We start from the raw sequence: 21822 nt of genomic DNA, 5'->3' as shown, positions 1-21822 counted from the left end.
AAAGAAGAGCTTTTCATTACAGAGTCCAAATCTGTGGAGCGCTCCCACACTGATGACAGTCCTCAGCAGCTTTCTGTTTCCAGAAAACAGAAGAATTTCAGCCTGAAGGGTTTGGACAAAACACAGTTGATTCATTTCTTGGGAGGCTTATGTATAGACATGGGTTACTAAAGGAATGAATTCCGTCTTTAAAATGAGAGAAATCCCTTGTTTTTCTGGGATCATTCTGATCAATGATTCCTTGGAGGAGGAGATGCCTTCGAAGACCCTTCTGCCCCGTTCAGCCTGTGTTCTCCCATCCAGGTGGGCTTCAAGTGCATCTCTCAACCCCAGCACCACCCGGGTGATCACAGGGCACTTTGCCACACACACAACCTGAAGTATGAATGTTTCTTATTGTTCTGACATTATGACAAACAGTATAGGAATCCATGAACTTGGCCCTCCGTATTTTCTTCTGAAGATACTTCTCGAGGGACTTGGAGGAAGCTTGATTTGTTGTGTGTGACATTTGGCATTATCTCACGCTGAATTATTTATTCACTCTAAGTGGTCAGAAGTAGCATGTTGTGCTTTTTAAGAACCACTGGATGAGGATACGGACTCCGTAAAAAGAGCACTGGCTTCCTGGAGAAGAAGCTGCTAGAAAGGGAAGGAAATTGCTTGATGTCGTTTTACACTTATTTATACTCCCACCTCATTTCAGAAAGAATTAAGGCTGAACTCTTGATAATTGGTCTTGATAATGACCAAATTTTTAAGCTCTTGAATCTACAGCAATATCAGCTACTTGGTGATGTGCGACAAAGAATCCTTGACGCCTGTCACACACTAATGCTCCAAGTTCTGGAAGCACAGCGTAGAACAATGATGCTTTGTGTATCTTTACTATATGCTAACAGCTCACTCATTTCAATATACAAACTAGTCAGATATTTTGCTTGATTTTTAAAAATTATTTTAATTCTTCATTGTATAATTTTACGTTTTAGAGATTTAGAAATATTCACAAATACATCACTGAGGATTCTACAGAAAATCCACTATGAACTAGTATAAGGAGAAAAATAAAACAAGACAAAAATGGAGGAGGGTTTGCTGGATCTTGTAGCTAAGAAGCCCCAACGTGGAGCAGACTCCAAACATGGCTGGATTCTGGGCTAAAAAAATAATAAATCTGGTTTTATTGTCAAGCTCTGTGTAGCAAGATGGCTGCAGAACTGAAGGAGAGGCTGCGATTGCAGTAGCTGACAGGAAGCCCTGAGCCAGTCACTGCTGTGTGGGGACCGTGACAGTCTGACTGGCTGCGCTGGGTCACAAGTCACCGCTGGATTCAAGAACAGGGGCACCCACAGAACCACGTGGACGGAGGAAGAAGGGACTCCCAAATGAAAGCCAGGTTGTTCCTGGAAGCAGAGTGAATGGGTGTTAGGCAGCCAAGAACAAATATCCATCACCCATATACTACTTATATTTGGGCATTTCAGTGAAACTCTTAGCTTAGGGCTCATTATCATTACAATAGGTGGTTCCATAGCTTCTATTTAGAGTTATTGAGATAAATGCTCTCAATCAATAGTCCATACTATGCACCGTCTCCTTCCAGAGTAAGGGGATTTCCGTCTGGGCACATGGCTACCCAGAATAAACACTGCATTTTCCAGTTGCCTTACTGGTAAGTGTAGCCATGTAACAAAGTTCTAACCAATGAGAAGTGAGTAGAAGTGATGGATACAATTTCCAGATCTTGTCCTAAAAGGGAAAGTGGGCTAGGCTACTCTTTCATACCTACGTATATGTGTATATACGCATATGTACGTATATGCATACATGTGTACATATGTATGCACATGTATATGTTACATATGCATATTTATATACATATGCATATATATATATAAAGGTGTAGCATAATCCACTTTCCCTTTTTAGATATAGCCTGGAGTTGTACACAACTATAGGATGGCTCATCCTGTTGTAGGAGGTGACATAAAAGTTTTACATATATTGGGGCTGGCTCAGTGGTGCAGCAGTTCCACATTCCCCTTCTCGGCGGCCCTGGGTTCGTCAGTTCGGATCCCGGGAGTGGACATGGCACTGCTTGGCAAAAGCCATGCTGCGGTAGGCATCCCACGTATACAGTAGAGGAAGATGGGCACGGATGCTAGCTCAGGGCCAGTCTTCCTCAGTAGAAAGAGGAGGATTGGCAGCAGTTAGCTCAGGGCTAATCTTCCTCAAAAAAAAAAAGTTTTATATATATACATATAATGTCATATACATATATGACTTTCCCACTACAGGATAAGCCATCCTACCTTTCCAGATGAGGGAAGGTGGAGCAAAAACATAAGAGGCCTGAGACCCCAAACACGGTGGAGCCCGTATGTTATTACATGATACCTATGCTTTTATTGTTTTCAGACAGTTACTTGGGGGTCCCGTTTACAGAGGCCAAATCTACATGGTATCTAATACAGTAGTGTTGACACCATAATCTATTCATCTTAAGTAATTATTTGATGCAAATAGAATTGTTATTTATTCTAGCTCTATAGGAGCTAGAAGACATGACCTGTTAACTCAAGAACTTAATGACTTCTCGCCTAAAGGGATGTGTGAGCGCCAAACCTTATTGAGCCTTTCCTTTGAGATTATCACTATTTCAAAGAGCAGGAAATGTCTAACCAGGGAAAGAGAGGTCTAAGACAGTGGCTTTAAAACCATTTAAAAAAGATGTTCACATATTTTCTCTCTTTTTAACCACAGGAATAACTTTTTAACTTCAATCGAGCATCAGAGCATCTAAGGAACACTCCAGTGCTCTTCCAGACTCCTCAGGCTTTCCCGCTCCACGATGCTGGCACTGCCCAGCAGAAGGGCTGTCCTCTCATTCTGTCCGTCACACTCTCTGGACTCCAGGTAACACTCGCTGTCTTAGGGGGGATGAGAAAGCTGTCTTTAAGAAGTCAAGTGTTATCATGGAAGATGCAGCAGCCTTGTTCCTTGTGCAACAAAAATGAAACTTTATAACAATTAAGCCTGGCCAACCATGGAATCTGCCTGAGATTTCCTATTATTGGAGGTATTTAAACAGAGAGTAGATGATTATTTAAGAGCGATGCTGTTGAAGGGACTTAGGCCTTGCTCCCTCTAATTTGGATTTTAAGATTCACATTAGTTTGAAGAGTGATCCTGGGGCCAACAGACCTGGGAGGCTAGGAGGCTGTCCTGTAGCTTTGGAGTCAAAACTGCACAAAATGGCTTCATTGTTTGGTCTGAAATATTTGGTCTTCTAAACTCTCAGGTCCTCATATTAAAACATACGGGGAAAAAAAACTCCAAAGACAAAACAAACAAAAAACCAAACGTCACCATCTGAGCCGGGCTGTGCTGCAGGGCCCTTCTAGGAGCATCTTCTCTGGAACTGGCCCCCTGAAAAATCGCATGGGAAAAGTCAGGGATCCCAGTAGATTCACAGAGTCAGTGAGATTTGACTTCTGAGTTTTCCCTGTCTTTGTGTTATCCCCTCTCTTCTGGGCACTGTTTAAAAAATCATCACCTTCAAGCTTTAGGTCCTTCATTGGTCCTGGCCTTGGGCAATGAGCTCACAGACTCAGTTAAGTTTGGGGATCAGGGCTTGCTGAGTTTTAATATGGTGATTTTTAGGAGCGCTCAACTCAGGACAACAGGGTTTAGCTAAAAGGTACATCTCTTTAATTATAGGATTTATACCAACAAAAGCCAACAAGACTGGGGGGCGGGGAGGGGGGGGTTGTGATCCTCTTTCCACCTTTAGTGGGGAGAGTCTTCTTGGCAGCTCTTGAATTTTTTTCTTTTTACAATCAGTTTGTTTAAATCAAGAACCAAATAGGGTCACATATTTTTACGTTTTGTTTACATGTCTCTCCTAAACTCTGAGTTCCTCCCCTGGTTCTGTCCCTCACTTTCTTTTCCCTGGAATGTTTTTGCCATTTTTCCTGTAACTTTTTCCACAGTCTGAATTTTACGAACTGCATTTGCTGATGCTGTTTAAAAGATTCCTCTGTCTCTTTTATTTTCTGTAAATTGATGCATCTAGAGGCTCAATCAGATTTAGGTTCAGTTTTTCCGCAAGAATACGTTGTAAGTGACATTGTGTATATTCCTCAGGAGGTACAATGTATCTGACTGTCTTTCTGTGCTGTAAGACGGATCAGCGGATTCAGGGTTGCCCGGCTGAGTCACACATTATAAGGTTCTGTCAGCTTTCCACCTCATGCTTTCAGCAGCCCTCATGATTTTGGCTCACACCCACTATTTCATTAGGGGTTGCCACACCACGATCTTCCATCATGCTTGCTTTACTTTTTAGCTAGAATCTCTCTTACAAAGGGAACCTTTATTTCATCAACTAATGGTTGCTCCGAGATACAGTCTGTACAGGAAAGACAGACAACTGTTTGGTTCTTTTTTATGTGTAAGTTGGTTCCTAAAAGAAAAATACTACTATTTCTCTCTTCCCACAACTCTTCTGACACCAAATGTGTGGGGTTTTCCCTCACATTCAGCAATTCGGACACTAAGCGCCTGGAGTTGGCGCAGACAGAGAGGTTACGGGCTCAGCCTCACAAGGCTGTCCCCAACTTCAGGTGCCAGTCGCAAATTCGGGGTACCTGTACTTCTGACCAATCGGTTATAAATTGGGGGTTCCCACACCTCCCTCTTCAGGTTCAATAATTTGGTAGAATGGCTCACAGAACTCAGAGAAGCACTTCTATCACCAGTTTATCACGAAGGATACAGCTCAGGAACAGCCGGAGGGAAGAGTTGCTCAGGGCAAGGTATGGGGATGGGCGTGGACCTTCCACAACTTCTCCATGGGCACCACCCTCCCCTAACCTCCACGTGTTCCCCGACCCAGAAGCTCTCGAACCCTGTTGTTCAGTTTTTATGGAGGCTTCGCTGTAGGCATGTGTAGGCATGATTGATTAAATCATTGATCACTGGGGATGAAGTCCACCTCCAGGGGTCAGGGGGTGGGGCCGAAAGTTCAGACCCTCTAATCGCATGGTTGGCTCCCCTGACAACCAGCCTCCTAAGTCTCATCCTTAGAAGCTTTTCAAAAGCCACCTCATTAACACAAACTCAGGTGTGGTTGGAAGGGGCTTGTTATAAATAACTGAAGATGCCCCTCTCAGCCCCATCACTCAGGAAATCCCAAGGGTGAAAGTTCAGGAGCTCTGTGCCAGGAACTGGGTGCAGAGATCAGAGAAGTATTCACTAGCTCTCCAGCATCCTCCAAAGGTGACCCATGAGGGTTTCTTTCTTCTGTCGTCATGAAACCTAGCTACACATGAGATGACTACAAGTATGGCTAGCTAAAATTAATGTCTATTACACTCCTTTTTCAATTTTCATGTTGTAAAGGAAATCAATTCCACCTCCTACGGTATCAGACATTTGAGCTACTATGGTGTCAGTCACCGGCTGCTATGACAAAATGCCACAGGCTGGGCAGCCTAAAAACAACAGACATTTATTTCTCACACTTCTGGAGGCTGGAGTCCAAGGTCATCGTCCAGCAGAGTTCATGTCTGGTGAGGACCTGCTTCCTGGTTCATAGCTGCGTGGAAGGGGTGAGGGGGCTCTGTGGGGTCTCTTATAAGGGCACTAATCCCATTCATGAGGCTCCACCCTCATGACCTGAGCACCTCCCAAAGGCCCCACCCCCTACCATCATCACATCGGTCGTGAGGATTTCAACAGATGAATTCTGAGAGGACACACACATTCAGACCACAACATATGGTTATTTTTTTTTAAGTAATTGAAAGGTAAACTCTAAATCCTGGGTTTGCTTTTTTTTAGTAACACGATGAAAAATCAAAATCAAACAATTATAGACACACAAACAGACACATGCCTGTTTATCGAAAGCAAATGAGGTAAAGACGCTTCGGCTGCATTCATAGTAAAATTTTATTTGACTCGGGGAATATAGGGTCTTCACATTTCTCAAAATCGAATCCTCATACAGAAATATCTGTAACGCTTTTTTGAGGTGTCATTATTAGGAATACTCCAAATGGCACACTTGTCTAAATCTAGGACCTTGCAGAGAGACAGGCCAGCAAGGCTTGCAGTACAAGCTTGGGTCTGATCCAGTCTTAGAAAAAGCATGGAAACTCAAGGTATAGGGACAAGAAAGTGTAGGAGGGAGAATATTAGGGGCCAGAATCCCCTTTGGTTGTTTTCTTAGCAAAGAAAAGCTGCAAATGGCACCTGTGAGCAGCTTTCTCTACTCTGAAAGCTGTCAATTACCTTAAGCTGGAAAATAAATTTCTATCGTTTTGTCAGCAGCTTGCTTGATTATTAAATCCTTGTAAGCCATTCAAATATTTTTGATTTGCCAAGTACCGCCAAGGTGCTGGAGACACCAAGGTAGAAATCCAGGATCTCTGTGTTCAAGGAATTCACAGCAGAGTGGGTGAGGCAGACGGCCGGGCAGGCGGCCTCAATAGAGGGCTCTGAGAAAGCCTCAGCGTGATGAGTTTTCCTCCAAAATAATCACGACATAATAAGCCGGAGGGAAAACGTATGTCTCGCATTTGCCTAGAAGGGCATTTTCCCCACGCCCTGTCCACCAACCTGTTGCTGATGCATGATCTCGGAGGGATGCAAACACAACCGCATCCTTGGCCCTGGACACAAACTTGGCCCGTAGATAGCCACCCTTCTGACGCGGTTTCCAGCCCAGCTAAGGGTCTGCCCGCCTCCTCACACGAAGGCTTTCCCTTTCCTCCTTAGGATGCAGGTTCAGGCCACAACTGAGCAATTAATATTGAAAAGATTTCAGCACTTACCTAAGTGGTCACTGAAAACCAGCATTTGTTTCCAAACTTTTTTTTCCTCTCTTTTTCTTTTTTAGCTCCAGATCCTGTGTTTAAAGGAAATTCAAACATTGACTAACACAAGCAAAAACCTTAAACTTGAAATTTCTTGCAAAGGCCTATGTTTATACTCTTTAAGAACATGTATCTTTTTGCTTCATATGGTGATAGTAATAATAACAGTATCTTCTATTTTATAATGCTCTTACCTTTTGGAAGTGCTTTTCTATCAATTGTCTCACATTTTGCAGTCTGTGTCCCCTCCAAGTGTAATGTAGTCATTCTTAATTTCATGGTCTATGTCTAAGAGGAAAATCTGACGTTATAACATGTTCATGGATTTCTCTTAAGTAGTATTGCCTTTCAACTAGGCAAGCAGATGTCTTTAATCTTTTAAGCAAATATGAATTGATAGTTGTTTTCCTTAAGCCTAGTTATCACCTGATACTGATTGATCCTCTCACCTGCAATAAACTAATTAATTAACATTCAACATAGGCCATAATAAAGAGAAAACCCCTAATTCTTCCAACTACTTTTATATAATGTTTCAGACATTTATAACCTATTTTAACACAGTCATTTTCATTCTCACAGCATATTATTAGACAGTCAAATTGAAATTTAAGATTTTTTTTTTGCAACATGCATTCATTGTCGTTTATATTTATCACCGTTAAGGGATTACAACCAAACGATAATCGGTCTCAGGGTAGGGGAAGGAGCAAGAATGCAATCTGCCAAATTGGAGGAAAGGTTTAAACTCCATTTGTGGAACCACATGGACTGTATTCCCATCCAAATTGAGAATTTAAAATGCAGAAGTTCTTGTGACGCAGCAAACAATGAAAAGTCAAAAATGGAAAGGCATTCAGCCCGAAATGAATCACCACGCAAAATGAAAAAAATGGAAACACCCACAGATTTCATTATTTGAAGGGAAAAAAAGCTTCCTCTATTTTACAGCAGAGAATAAGGAGAAGACGTGGAGAACGGCTCACAAGAAGGCAGCAACTTTCCTCAAGGATCATTACTTAACTTAAGAATGCCCCCAAACCCAGGAACCTCCATACAGGATTCTAAGAAGTTACCTTGTTGAGATAAATCATTTAAACCAATAACTTTGTTTCTTTTTTCTTACAACTAGAAACACTTGTTCACTGTAGAAAATATAGATGAACAAAAAAAAAAACACAACAAAAATCAACATAAGCCAACCATCCAGAAATACCTACTATTAGCACTTTTTATCAGTTCAATGTTTTTTAGTATATTTACAGGGCTGTACAACTATCACCACAACATAATTTTAGAACATTTCATCACCCCCAAAGGAAACCTGTTAGCCGTCCCTCCCCATTTTCCCTCCCATACACCCCACCCCACCAGCCCTAGACAATCACTAATCTTCTTTCTGTCTCTATGGATTTGCCTATTCTGGACATTTCATGTAAATGGAATCGCAACACGTGGTCTTTTGTGACTGAATTCTTTCACTCAGCTTAATGTTTTCGAGATTCGTCCACGTTGTAGCATGTATCAATACTTAATTTTTTTATTACTGAATAATATTCCGTTGTATGGATATACCATATTTTGCTTATCCATTTATGACGGACATTGGGCTGTTTCCACTTTCTGACTGTCATGAATAGCGCTGCTGTGAATATTCATGCACAAGATTTTGTTTGAACATGTGTTTTCAATTCTCTTGGAATCTAGGAGCGGAATTTCTGGGTCATATGGTAACTCTATGCTTAATGTTTTGAGGAATTGCAAGATTAGTTTTCCACAATGGCTATGTACACTTTATATTTCCATCAGCAGTGTATGAAGTGTATCCAATTTCTCTGCATCCTTGCCAAGACTTTTTATTGTCTCTCTGTCTTTTGTGTGTGTGTGTGTGAGAGGAAGATTTACCCTGAGCTAACATCCATTTGCCAATTCTCCTCTTTTTTTTTTTTTCACTTGAGAAAGATTAGCCATAAACCAACATCTGCGCCTATCTTCCTCTACTTTGTGTGTGGGATGCCTCCACAGCATGGCTGATGAGTGGATAGGTCTGCACCCAGAATCTAAACCTGCAAACCCAGGCCACGGAAGCAGAGGACATGGAACCTTAACCACTGGGCCACAGGGCTGGGCTCCATGTCTGTCTCTCTCTCCTTTTTTAAAATAGCTATCTTAGATGGGGTGAAGTGGTATCTCATTGTGGTTTTGATTTGCATTTCTCTATTGACTCATGATGTTAAGCACCTTTCTAAGTGTTTATTGACTATTTGTATATCTTCTATGGGAAAACGTCTATTCAAATTCTTTGCCCTTTTAAAAACTGGATTACTTTTCTGTTTATTGTTGAGTTGTAAGACTTTTTATATATTCTGGATATAAGTCCCTTATCAGATATGTGAATTACAAATCCTTTCTCCCATTCTGTGGGTTATCTTCTCACTTTCTTGATGGTATAATTTTCAGCACAAAAGGTTTAAATTTAACTATTTTTTCCTTTTTTTTCTTGTGCTTTTGGTGTCACATCTAAGAAGCTTTTGCCTAACCCAAGATCACAAAGATTACTCCTGTTTTCTTCTAAGAGTTTTATTAATATATTTTCAGAAAATTGAACCTGTTTTTTTCTCTTAATAGCTCACTTACATCCTCTCACCTCATTAAATATTCAACGTAATTTTTAACGGCTGCATTATATTCCAGATGAACATTATTAATTTAACTAATTCCTTTTTGCTGAATATTTAGGCTGTTCCCAGAATAATATTATTTGCAAATAATGTAACAAACACCTCCAAAATATACCTTTATATGCATCAGTAATTAGTTTGCAATAAAAAATGCTAGAATGGGCATTGCTAGGCATGAATACTTTTAAGCACCTGATACATTCCACCATCATGCTCATTGATTAATAGCTTACAAGAGCATCAGCTTCTCCACACTCTTCCTAAACTTGGATATTATCATTCTGAAATTTTGAGCAATTTTGCATTCACATTTTATCATGGACTTAGAAGAATAGGGACATCTCAAAACTAATAGTTTTTGACAGATTGACTAAACGTCAAATAATCAACTTTTCCCCACGTCTTAAAGACCTCCAAGTTTAATATTATTTTCCTTTCCTATAGGAAGGACTAATTTATTTTGCTTCACAGGGTAAACCGCCATTGCGAGAAAACATTTCAAATGAAATAACCTAATGAAGCAACTAAGAAGATACAGACTTAGAGAAATAGTGACCCCCCCCAGCAGGGTCTCCCTTGGTTACTTCCATTGACGTGGTCACCAAGGTTGAAGTCAGCTATGTCCGTCCAGGGATCTGATCAGGCTGATTGGTCTCTGGTTAAAGGATCCAGGATAACCAACTCACAAAAGATTGATATGTAAACCGCACCAGCCACGTGTGGATTTCTCGTGAGTCACCCCTCCAACACAGACCAGGCTGCTCACGGTGTGTGCTCAGGGTCATATCCCTTGGAGGGTGCCTGGCACGTAGAAAGTACTCAATAAATGTCAGCCACTATGATTATTATCATTTTATCATTATTATTATAATGCAATAGAGTATTGCTTTGATGCGTCTCCCCTTTATTGGGAACATATTCTGATTTTTGAGGTAGTTCTTGATCTTCCGGGGTCACGTTCACTTTGAGAATCTGATGAAATCTATGGACACGTTTAGCAGGCGAGGGGGCTGGGGGAGAAAGCCCCTGTGCACAGACCACGGAGAATTTTCCGGCCTGAGAACCATGCTCTTTTCTCACCGTGGCCCCCTCCCTTTCTCCCTTCTAGAGGAAGAATGCCCAGATTGGGGTTAAGAGTGAACGTACTCAACGTTCACAATCAGGCAGCCAGGCCACAGGACTGAATTGGGACACAATCTCTTGGCTTTTTCCTTTCATGTTGCCTTCTGCCCCTCTTCTCTTCTTTCTTGGAAATATCCCGCCCCTCAGAAAGGCCCAGGCCTGCCTGTAGTTAAGGCGGAAACAGTCCTCACCCCGCCTGGCTCTCTGCTCTCCTTCTCTTCTCTCTCTCTCTCTTTTTAAAATTGATTTCAATATTCATGTGGACGATCCATTGGCCTCTTGGACCCTCAGCTTTCTTGGCCTCCCAAACATAATCCTCCGCCCCAACCCCAACGTCCGTGGTCACAGTCCTGGTTTTGCCACCACAATCCCTGCGCCACCTCTGAAACCCTGACTCTCTGGCCACCACCCCCATCCTTCTGGCTCCCCTCCTCTGTGTGTAGCTCCTGCTCCAGCAACTCTTTGACTCCATCAAGAACTCCTATCCATAGACTCTATCATCTTCCCAACTAGAATCACCTCCCACGTCCTCACATCCCTCTCTTCACCCAGCCCAACGTCCATAGTTAATGTTTATAATCATTTCCTTGAAAATGCCCTAAAACTCCTTGCCCCTCTCCGGGAGGTTCCCCTGGTGTATTCATTGGGAAAGCCCTCCACTCTGGTTATTCTCAACGATCTGCCCACTTTGGGTCAGCATTAGGGCAGCTGAATATGACTGAGCTGGTCTTATTCACCACGTCCACTGGTCTCCTTGAAATTCATGGCCCCAAATCTAAATCGGGTGCTTAGCATTGCTGAACAATCCTATTATATTTCTTGGAATGTTCTGTTTCTTACTCTTCAGCAAAACTATTTCACATTTTGTCTTTTCAAACCTCCTGAATTATACCACCTCTCCCTAACCCCAACTGCAGCCCCACCCTCACCCCTACCTTTTGATCATAAAATTTAAAACTAAAGAATAAAGCAGACAAGGGCCACTCAAACTACAACCTCCCTTCATATATACTCATTGTGAGCTGCCTCCCAGTCCTAGGGATCAAGTGTCTTTGCTCATTTCAAAGGCCAACCCTTCTGCTGTGTTCTGGATCCCATGCCAGTCTTGCATCTTCAAGGACTTTGGTCTGGCAATTACTCCCTCTCTCATGTGTATCATCGATTTCCCCTTTTCTAATAGTTTATTTTCACCAGGAAACACTATCCCATAAGAGCTCCTATTTTATAAGAGAAAAAAAATGACCTTTTTTTTTGAGGAAGATTATCCCTGTGCTAACTGCTGCCAATCTTCCTCTTTTTGCTGAGGAAGACTGGCCCTGAACTAACATCCGTGCCCATCTTCCACCACTTTATATGTGGGACGCCTACCACAGCACGGCTTGCCAAGTGGTGCCATGTCCGCACCTGGGATCCAAACTGGCAAACCCTGGCCGCCAAAGGGGAAAGTGTGTCCTTAACCGCTGCACCACCAGGCCGACCCCGAAAAAACTGATCTTGACCACATCTCTCTCTCCAGTCCTAGTCCAGTTTCTCTGCCCTCTTCATAACAAAACTTCTGGAGTTTAACCGTAATCGCTGACTTCACTGGTTACCTCACCTTCTCTCCTCAGCCCATTTCCCCTGAGCCTCGTCTTGTCCAGGTAACTAAGCGCTTTCTTGCTGCCAGACATGACGGTCACTTCTCTGTTCTCATCTTACTTGAATCTCTGAGCAGTATTAGACACGCTCTCTTTTTCTTGAAATATTTTCTTCTTTTGGCTTCCAGGGCAAAACGATCTCTGGGGTTCCTTCTTCAGTGAAGTTTATTCTCAGACTCTCTGAATTCTCAGTTCTTCTTCTTCTACTCAACTTTTAAATCCTGGAGTGCCAGAGTTCTCTGTCCTAGGGTCGTCTTCTTTCTCCACACACATGCTCCCAAGTGACCACTGCCAGTCCCATGGTTTTAAATACCATTTACGAAGCCACAGGAGGAAGAGACAGGAGGCTGAGGGGAGGGTAGGAAGAAAACTGCCTTTTTGGGGCTGTCCCCGTGGCCGAGTGGTTAAGTTCGCGCGCTCCGCTGCAGGCGGCCCAGTGTTTCGTTAGTTCGAATCCTGGGCGTGGACATGGCACTGCTCATCAGACCACGCTGAGGCAGCGTCCCACATGCCACAACTAGAAGAACCCACAACGAAGAATATACAACTATGTACCAGGGGGCTTTGGGGAGAAAAAGGAAAAAATAAAATCTTTAAAAAAAAACCAAAAAAACTGCCTTTTTGTTGTGTACCAATTTGTACCATTTGATTTTTTTTATACAACAACTAGGTATTACATATGCAGACAAATTAAGATTTAAGCAACTACATGACAGAGAAATAAATTTCTCTCTTGTTTAAGTCACAATTAATTGGGGTCTTCCTTATGTGCAGCCAAGCTGAATCTTGACTGACACAGAGGGACAGGTTGAATCTGGAGGGCAGAAAAGGGGTAACTAGGAGTGTTAGGGTCCTGGAGGAGCAGGTGGGGTGGGGTCCCAAGTCCCAGTGGAGGAATCCACCTTCTGCAGGAGACGGGGACATTCTCCACTGGCACGGGGGAAGGAGTTGAGAGCCAACGTGGATACAGGACGGTTACGTGTTTGATAAGAAGCTGTAGGAGGGGGGTTCATGTTGTCCATGAAATATGAGGCAAGGTTCTCTACTCAGCAAGGGAGGGAACGGGACAGTGGAGATGGGGGGAAGGGACCCTGAGGTTTGGAGAGAGTGATGGTTTAAAATAATTTTCCTGCGAGTGGAAATGCAAGTCGATTGGAGAAAAGCAACAGAATGGTTGAGGTCCCATCTGTAGCTGGTGACCATGAGTTTACGGGGTGGAACACAGCAGGAATGAGTTGGGACCTTCTTGGTTCAAATCCAGGATGTGCCAGTGAACAGTTGTCTGGTCTCAGACAAGTTAGTTAAACTTCGTACCTTCTTTGTAAAGTGGCGGCTCATTCATTTATTCAACAAATATTTAGGAAGTGTCTACCAGGTGCCGGGCATCGTTCTTGGGGTTGGCGATAAAGTCAAAACAAAGAAAAAGTTTCCTCCTTCACGGACCTCGGGATAGTCCTTCCTACCTCACTTTTAGGGATGCTGTGAGGTTACACGAGATTCTAATTGCATCAGTTTTAAGATGTACACTTCTTTTTTCCACATCTTAAATCTCTGAAATTGAGATGCATCTTCCAATTAACTGTCAGGGTGTTTTTCTTTCTTAGTGTTGCATAAAATAATGGTGCATCTTACCGTCAACGGAGTTTCAGATTCAATGAAATATGATCGTACTTCGAAAAGGCTGATCAAGCGCCTGGAAGGCTACAGACTGCAGGACTACTTTCAATAGCAAAGAACTGAAAACAACCCGGATATTTATCAACAGGAGACTGGAGCTATAGTAAAAACACCCAGCGGAGGGCTGGGAGGAAATGCAGGCTATTTCCATACCCTGCTATGACGTGGTGTCCAGGATATGTTGCTAAGTGAAAAAAGACGGATAAAAGTGTTTAGACAAGAGATAAGAGTATGCTTCTGTTTTTCTAAAAAGCAGAGGCATATATTTGTGCAGAGATACAAAATATTTGCTTATATTTTCAAAAAGGAAAGAATAGACAAAATTTTTTTTTAAAGTAACCTGTGGTGGGGGGTAATGAATAAGGCTGAAGGACTAGGGATAAAAACTCACCTTTTCAGAATAGACATCATTTTGTAGATTTGATTTCAAACTGTGTAATAGTTTTATATAATTATATATTAAGTCAAAATGGAAAAGAAAAGCAATTCCTAAAAACCAAAAGTAAAACGAAACAAATGAGCCCGCCTGTGTAACGATTTATCAATTAACCACACAGAAAGGCAGCATTTCACACGGTTTGAAAACACAATGATTTGACTCTACATCCCTGGTGGGATACACCTGGAATCTTTTAAAAATTCAAAGACACTTTAAACTGTTTTCAGTAATCATATGTTTAGCAATCCTCTTGGTGTTGTTACTCTGAAACTATTCTATATATAACAAATAAATAATTATATTAATGTTTTTAGAAACCCAGATCTTCAGTGTAGGAGAAAAGTGATGCCAATACAAAATCAAAGACATTAAATAAAAATCGTGCCATCCTAAATTTAAATTGAATGACCTCAATGTTTTTTTCCTCCTAAAAAATAAAAAAAAGAAGATTGTTTAGCTGTGTCCACTAAAAAGGCTTAGGAACAATAACCAATTTAGTAGCAATTAGCATCCCTAATGACTAGACTGTGTCTTTTAAATACCCTTTTCCATTCAACACAGCCCAGGAATCCAGGCTCCTGGTAGAAACGGCTGATTCTTGGTCTGGGGCAAAAGTGTGTAAGCTGAGCCTGGACCATCAGACCAGAAAGTAAGGAAGCTGGTAAAGCCTAACGGGATTGTGTCTAAAGGACCCAGGAGTCAGCTTGAAGAGGTTCCCATTGTCAAAGATGGGACAATTTCAGCTTCAGAAAGAATAATTAGTGAAATGAACTGAAATGCACCAAATATGTTAAAATCTTTGCGTTCATAGAGGTTTAAAAAAAACCCAAACCCTCATAGGTCACCTCTGGAGGATGCTAGGGAACCAACTCCTCAGACCCTTGGTTACGAAGCAATGTTATGGATCAGTATGTTCCATGCCTCGACCAGGGGTCTGTGCAATTCTGGTGCATCTCTAGTTTCGGTGAAATAGCTCTGGCTTATTGTAGGCCTGCTGAAATTAACCCTCCTCCCAGCACAAAATCTAAGTTGGAGAAGACAGAAAAGGAAGACAGAAGATGGCAGAAATCCTGGGAGAAAACAGAGAAATTACTAGACCCGTGGTCCCAGGGTGACTGAAAGATGATCACGGTGGGAGAAGCTGGACAAGGAAAGCTCGAAGGAAAGGTGGCCGTTGCCAGATAACAGAGTATCTGAGTTGGTGCTCTCAACGCGCCCACTGCTGAGAAATTGCGAGCTGCCCAGTAAAACTTCAGATGCTCTTCCCTTCGTCTCTAGAGAACTTATTATCGCAGCAACACGCCTAATCTTGAAAGGGAGAATCCAGGACCGCATGGTTTCCTCTGGAAAATTAAGGCACACTGGCAGCAGGTTCCTAAGTGTTCTAACGGTCACAGCTCTCGATACCGAACCTCTTAATCCCAAGCCCGTATGCCCGATGCGCAGCAAGCCAGACACTGAGACATCTGTGCTTGGAGAGGGAGAAAGGCCCCATTCGAGTGCACTAAGACGAGAAGGCAGGAGCATGGGTTCGCTCAAATCCACCTTAACCAGAGCAAAAAGCAGGGAGGTTTTATAGAGCTAAGGGGCATGGCAGGAGGAGCTTCAGAGAAACAGAGGGGTCACCCCCATAAGCCCCAGAGCAATCTGCAATGGCCGCTGGGGGCCGGCCGTCTGGTGATCACAACTTCCCCAAATGCATTCTCTTTCTTCTGCAAAACAAGCTCATAAATCCTCAGACCTGAGTCACCGCTCAAGTTAAACAAGATGACAGCAAACTGACAAGATTCATCTACGTCCGTGCTGGGAACAAGGTCAAAAGGCAACCATGTTCTTCCTGAATATCTACAGTAGCCCTCAGGTACCCGGCTTCCCTCTCCTACGCTGTCTTCAGAGAGTGACAGCTTTGCAACGTTTAATCTAATGAAACCTGTACGTCCCTCCCTTCGGGACGGTTTACAGAAGCTGACTTGACAGCCTGGTACCAGGCCATTTTTTCCTAACCATCCATCTTGACATCTTCACAAGCGCAAGTTTCAGAACAAAAGTAGAGCTGTAACATAGACCTAGTTTTAATAGGGCATCTGCCAATTTGGTGTCCCAGACACTTTACTGTCAAGAATTACGTGCTTCTGTGAAGATACCTGTGCCTGGAGTTTGGATAGAAAGAATAATATTGACCACTGAGATCAGAAACTCTAGGATGTATCAGAGATCAGTAGGAAGACATTTCTAAAATTAACGAAACATTTAGCACGCTCTTGTGAGTATTAAATATATCTCTATAAAGCTTTCTTCTTCGTCTTATGTTTTGTGGTTAATATAAAGCTACATAGTATGTGTTGAACTTGAGTGTCAACCAGGACCCCTCTCTTTCACCCTCTGTGTCCAAGCAGGAAGGGCTAGCGAGTCTATTTTCCATATATCTCTCGATTCTGTCCGCTTCTCTGTAGCCCCACTTCCACTTCCTGAGTTCAAGCTGCCATGTTCTCTAGCCTGGATTACTGCCTCAGCCGCCTACCTCCGTTTTACCCCCTACAATCTTTTCTCTGCATTGCAGCATGAAGGAGAAATAAACCTCCATTGTTATATGCCACCGAGATTTCGGGGTCATTTGTTACTGCAGCACAACGTGACCTAAGTAGACTGATACTGGCTTCTTCCAGCTCCTCGGCTGGGCCAGACTCTCACTTGGGCCTTCCCTCCTCTTCTCTCTCCTGCCTTAATTGCCCAATCCCTACTCAGCCCTCGGATCTTAGTTTAGATGTCACTTCCTCTGGAGAGCTTTCCCTGGTCCCCCATGTCTGGCTTATGAGACCATCCCATACATTCCCACGACATCCCCATCATAGCATTTCTCGTCTAATTGTTTCTCTCCTTTCCTGTCAGCTTGGGTGAGGGCAGAGGGTGTCCTTCTTATCCTCTTTATAGTCCCAGGCGTGCCATATGGTAGATGCCATAAGTCTGTTGAATGAGTAAGTAATTCAATTAGTAGAATTTGAAGCCTTCGTCATACTGCTTATCAAGAAAAGGTGCTGAAGGCAGAAAGTAGTGGGGTCCAAGTTCTGGTCTGATTCATTGTGATGGCACGAGGGAAAAAACATCAATGGCGGTCAAGTGCTATCAATCTGTGCTTTCCTTCTCCACCTTGATGTAAACTTATCCAGGTTTCCCAAGCCTCACATCTTAAAAGAGTAGGAGTAGCTATAAATGAATAGGTGTGAGGCTGAGGCTCCTGAGATGAAAGGATGAGAGGCATCATTATTTCTGTACGTGTCTCAACAGCACAGGAGAACACACACGTCAGCTCACATCATTGCAGCATTTCCTGTTCTAACGCACAGCTTGGGGCAAACTCTTAGAATGGTTAGGTAGGAGGAACGCATTCCACAACTCTGTCCCACTGAGTCACCCTGGATATTTTCCTGTTCCTTCCTGCCATAGACCATAATGCATGAAAGGAATGTGTTAGTAACACCACCTGTGATTTCCATGTGAACAACTACAGGTAAGGCCTTCTGTGGCCCCACAGTTAACAGACCATCATAAAACCATGTCGGTGAAGAAAACAGAAATACCGGTGTAGGTGAATTAGGCTGTGCTCTGGTGAGACCTGAGAGGCAATGTGAATCTGAGCTCTTTATTAAAGAGCATATAGTGGGGCCGAGCCACGTGTGAGACCTGAGTGGTTCTGAGGTTTGGCTTTTTAACCCTGAAAGACAGAGAGCTTGAGGCTAAGTAGGAAGCTTCATGGAGCAAGCCTGACTCACATGCAGAAATGAGCTGTACTACTTCTGTTACCAGGCTGGACATTAAGAATGAAGCATCTGGAGCTGGCTCCATGGCTGAGTGGTTAAGTTTGCACACTCTGATTCGGCGGCCTGGGTTTCGCCGGTTTGGATCCTGGGTGTGGACCTACACACCGCTCACTAAGCCATGCTGAGGCAGTATCTGACAAAAAAAGAACCAGAAGGACCTGGAACTAGGGTATACAACTCTGTACTGGGACACTGGGGAGAAGAAAAAACAAAGAGGAAGATTGGCAACAGATGTTAGCTCAGGGCCAATCTTCCTCACCAAAAAGCATGAAGAAAAAAAAAAGAATGAAGCACCTCACATGTAGAGACTCACTAGTTTTCCAAAAGTTACAATAAGAATGTAAATGTGTACGGCAAAGGTCCAAAGCTTCTGGGAGAACACCAACAAAAGGAGCTCAGGGTTACGGAACACATATTAGCTTGAGTTATTTCTGAGGTTTCCAAAGGACTGGGAAGTGCTGGGAATGCTAAAAATAGTGGTTAGAACCAGGTCCCTTGACTGAAAGTTTAAGGGACATGGTTTTAGACGTGACATACAGAACCAGGTGGTATAGCCGAGCGGATTTAGGAGACAGACCCGGGCTTAAGTTCTTGCTGTTCCACCACTACCTGTGTGCCCTTGTGCAAGGCGCTTAATTACCCTGTTTCTTCATTAGCACAATGGGGATAAAATACTTACTTTATAAGGTTATACTGAGTATTCAACGTGATGCTGTTTGTTAAACACTTTGCCTGTTGCCTGGCCTTAGAGAGAATCTAATTAAATGGTAATTATAATCAGTGAAGAACTGGGCTGCCGTGGAAGGTAGGAAGCTCACCGTCTTTAAAGGTATTCAACAAGTCAGCTGGTCGTGTGGCAGGTGCTGTAAGACACTCTTCCCGTCCGGGCATGGAGAATGGCCGTGGCTGTGATGGGACTCGGTGACTGCGTCCAAATCTGAGATCCTATGGCATGTTAATGCTTCAACTGCTTTACACTTATTGATTCTAAAATGAAACAGCTCCCAAATACACAAAACTAAAACTGCTGGAACTACAGGGAAAAACAGACAAATCCAGCATTATAATGGGAGACTGACTGGTCTAGGTTATCTATTAATGGGCAAGACGCTTACTGATGGACAAACGTGAACATGAACCTTAGTAAACATGTAGAAATTCTGAACTACCGAGCTGGATTTATTTGATATATATCACAGCACCTATCTATCCATTGGTGAAATAAACATTCTCTGGCTTAGAACAGTTATAAAAACGGACCATGGACTAGTTCATAAGGCAGGTCTCAAGAAACTTTAAAGAATTAATATCATATTTATTCTCAGGCCACAATGCAATAAATGTATATGAAAAAATATAAATATAAATATATTTTGAATTAAAAATACTTTGACTCATGGTTTAAAGAAGAAATAATAATGGAAATTTTAAAATACCAGAACGGAATAAAAATACCATGTATCAAAACTTGTGGGATGCAGACAAAGTAGTAATTTGAGGAAAACTTACAGCCTTAAATACTTACATTAGAAAAATAGATGGGGCTGGCCTGGTGACGCAGCAATTAAAGTTTGCATGTTCCGCTTCAGTGGCCCGGAGTTCGGCGGTTCTGATCCCGGGTGCGGACATGGCATCGCTTGGCACACCATGCTGTGGCAGGCGTCCCACATATAAAGTAGAGGAAGATGGGCACGGATGCTAGCTCAGGGCCAGTCTTCCTCAGTGAAAAAAGGAGGGTTGGCAGCAGATGTTAGCTCAGGACTAATCTTCCTCAAAAATAAAATGAAATAAACTTAAATTAAAATTTAAAAAAAGGTTAAAAAGGAATATGCTAAACTCAATAACATTATTAAAATAACAATAGAATAATCTGAACCGAGTAGAAGAGAGAGAGAGAGAAAAAAAAGAACAGAAATCAGTGAAACAGAGAACAAACACACAACAGAATCAACAAGGTCAGAGCTGATGCTTCAGAACACGGTGCAGTAACACAGACTTTCCCGTGAGATTAAGACAAAAATAAGAGGAGGGTCAAGTAAGTATCAGGAGTGAAAAAGAGGCATAATTACATATAATAATATTTTTTAAAGATAAAAATGGATAAAATGAACAACTTTATGACAATAAATATGAAAACAGTCGAAAAGGACACTAAAAAATACAACAGTAAAACTGACTCAAGACTCAAGAATTCCATGAAAAAGGCCAACTAGTCCTTTGACTATTAAAGATGATAAATCTAAGGGTAAAAATCTTTCCACACATACAAAAAGACTCCAGGCCCAGATAATTTCATAGGGAGTTCTACCAAACTTTCAGCAAACAGATCATTTCAATCTCTATAAACTATTCCAGAGAATGGGGGGGGGGGGATATTCCCCCAACTCATTTTTTGAAGACTGCATAAGCACAGAGAGGGTGAGATAGGAGAATGGGTCAATCTCACTTATAAACATAAACTTAGAAATCCTAAACAAAAAGTTAACATAAAATATCAGGTATATAAAAGATAACATAGCATGGCCAAATTAGGTTTATCTCAGGAACGTAAAGGTTTGAAAAACCTATAAATATAACCCTTCATATTGATAGATTAGGGGAGAAAAAATCTTTTCCTGATCTCAACAGATTTAAAAAAGAGAGGAAAAAAGCATTTGATAAAATCCAATACTCATTCATGATAAAACTTTTAGCAGATTCAGAATGAAAGAGAAGTTGCTTAACTTGATAAAGTGTATGTGAAAAACCTGGAACACACATCATTCTTAATCAGGAATCATGTGAATTAAAGTCTTCAAAATCAGGAGCTAAACAAGAATGTCTGCTATCATCACATTTAACCAGCGCTGGACGGAGATTGTAGCCGGCACAGCAAGATAAGGGAAAGAAGAGGAAAAACGAACTGGCATTACTTCACATCTGATGTCTACACAGAAAACCAAAAATAATCTACACATTATTCATTATTAGAAACGTGAAGAGCATTTAGCAAACCGGCTAGAATATCAATATATGAAAATCAATGTTATTTTTATAAACCAGCAAATGATTCAAAAAATAAGTTTTTAAAAGGAGACCATTTACAATAATAATAGAAATGGTAATGAATCTAGGAATAAATCTGGTCAAAGATGGGCAAGCACCTCTGGAGAAAATCAGAAAATTCTATGGAAACCATTAAAGAGAGGCTAAATAACGAGAAATTGATAGGAAGACAGTATGTAAAATCAATTCTCCCCTCAAACTGACCTGTAGCATTAATGCATGTCCAATCAGAGGCACATCAGGACTTTTTCGAGGAAACTGAGAAGTTGACTCTAAGATGTATGAAAGCACAAAGGGCCAAGAGAAGCCAAGACACTCCTGAAGAACACCTCTCAACCAGACAGCCAAACAGAGAGAGGGAACCGACTCTGGACCCAGACTCATGCCTTATGGAAACCTGACATGTGACCAGAGACAGCACTGCTGATCACTGGAGAAAGGATCTTAGGCAATAAATGGTGTTTGGACCATTGGCTGGCCATCTGGAAAACCTACAAACGGATCCCTGCTTCATACCAG

General features: G+C 42.2%; 1 long non-coding RNA gene across 1 annotated transcript; it reads right to left on the bottom strand.

The window, feature by feature from the left end:
• Positions 1 to 941: 941 nt before the first annotated feature.
• LOC103559095 (uncharacterized) lies at positions 942 to 21702 on the bottom strand. Its single transcript, XR_011535229.1, has 7 exons — positions 21508 to 21702; positions 19784 to 20024; positions 19077 to 19291; positions 7079 to 7172; positions 6843 to 6916; positions 3373 to 3432; positions 942 to 1406 (listed from the first exon to the last, which is right to left on the bottom strand). It is a non-coding gene; the product is annotated as an uncharacterized lncRNA (long non-coding RNA).
• Between the last annotated feature and the right edge of the window lie 120 nt (positions 21703 to 21822).

This window comes from Equus przewalskii, chromosome 31 (assembly GCF_037783145.1).
Source record: "Equus przewalskii isolate Varuska chromosome 31, EquPr2, whole genome shotgun sequence".
Taxonomy (NCBI): Eukaryota; Metazoa; Chordata; class Mammalia; order Perissodactyla; family Equidae; genus Equus; species Equus przewalskii.
This window is presented reverse-complemented; position numbering and strand designations above follow the sequence as displayed.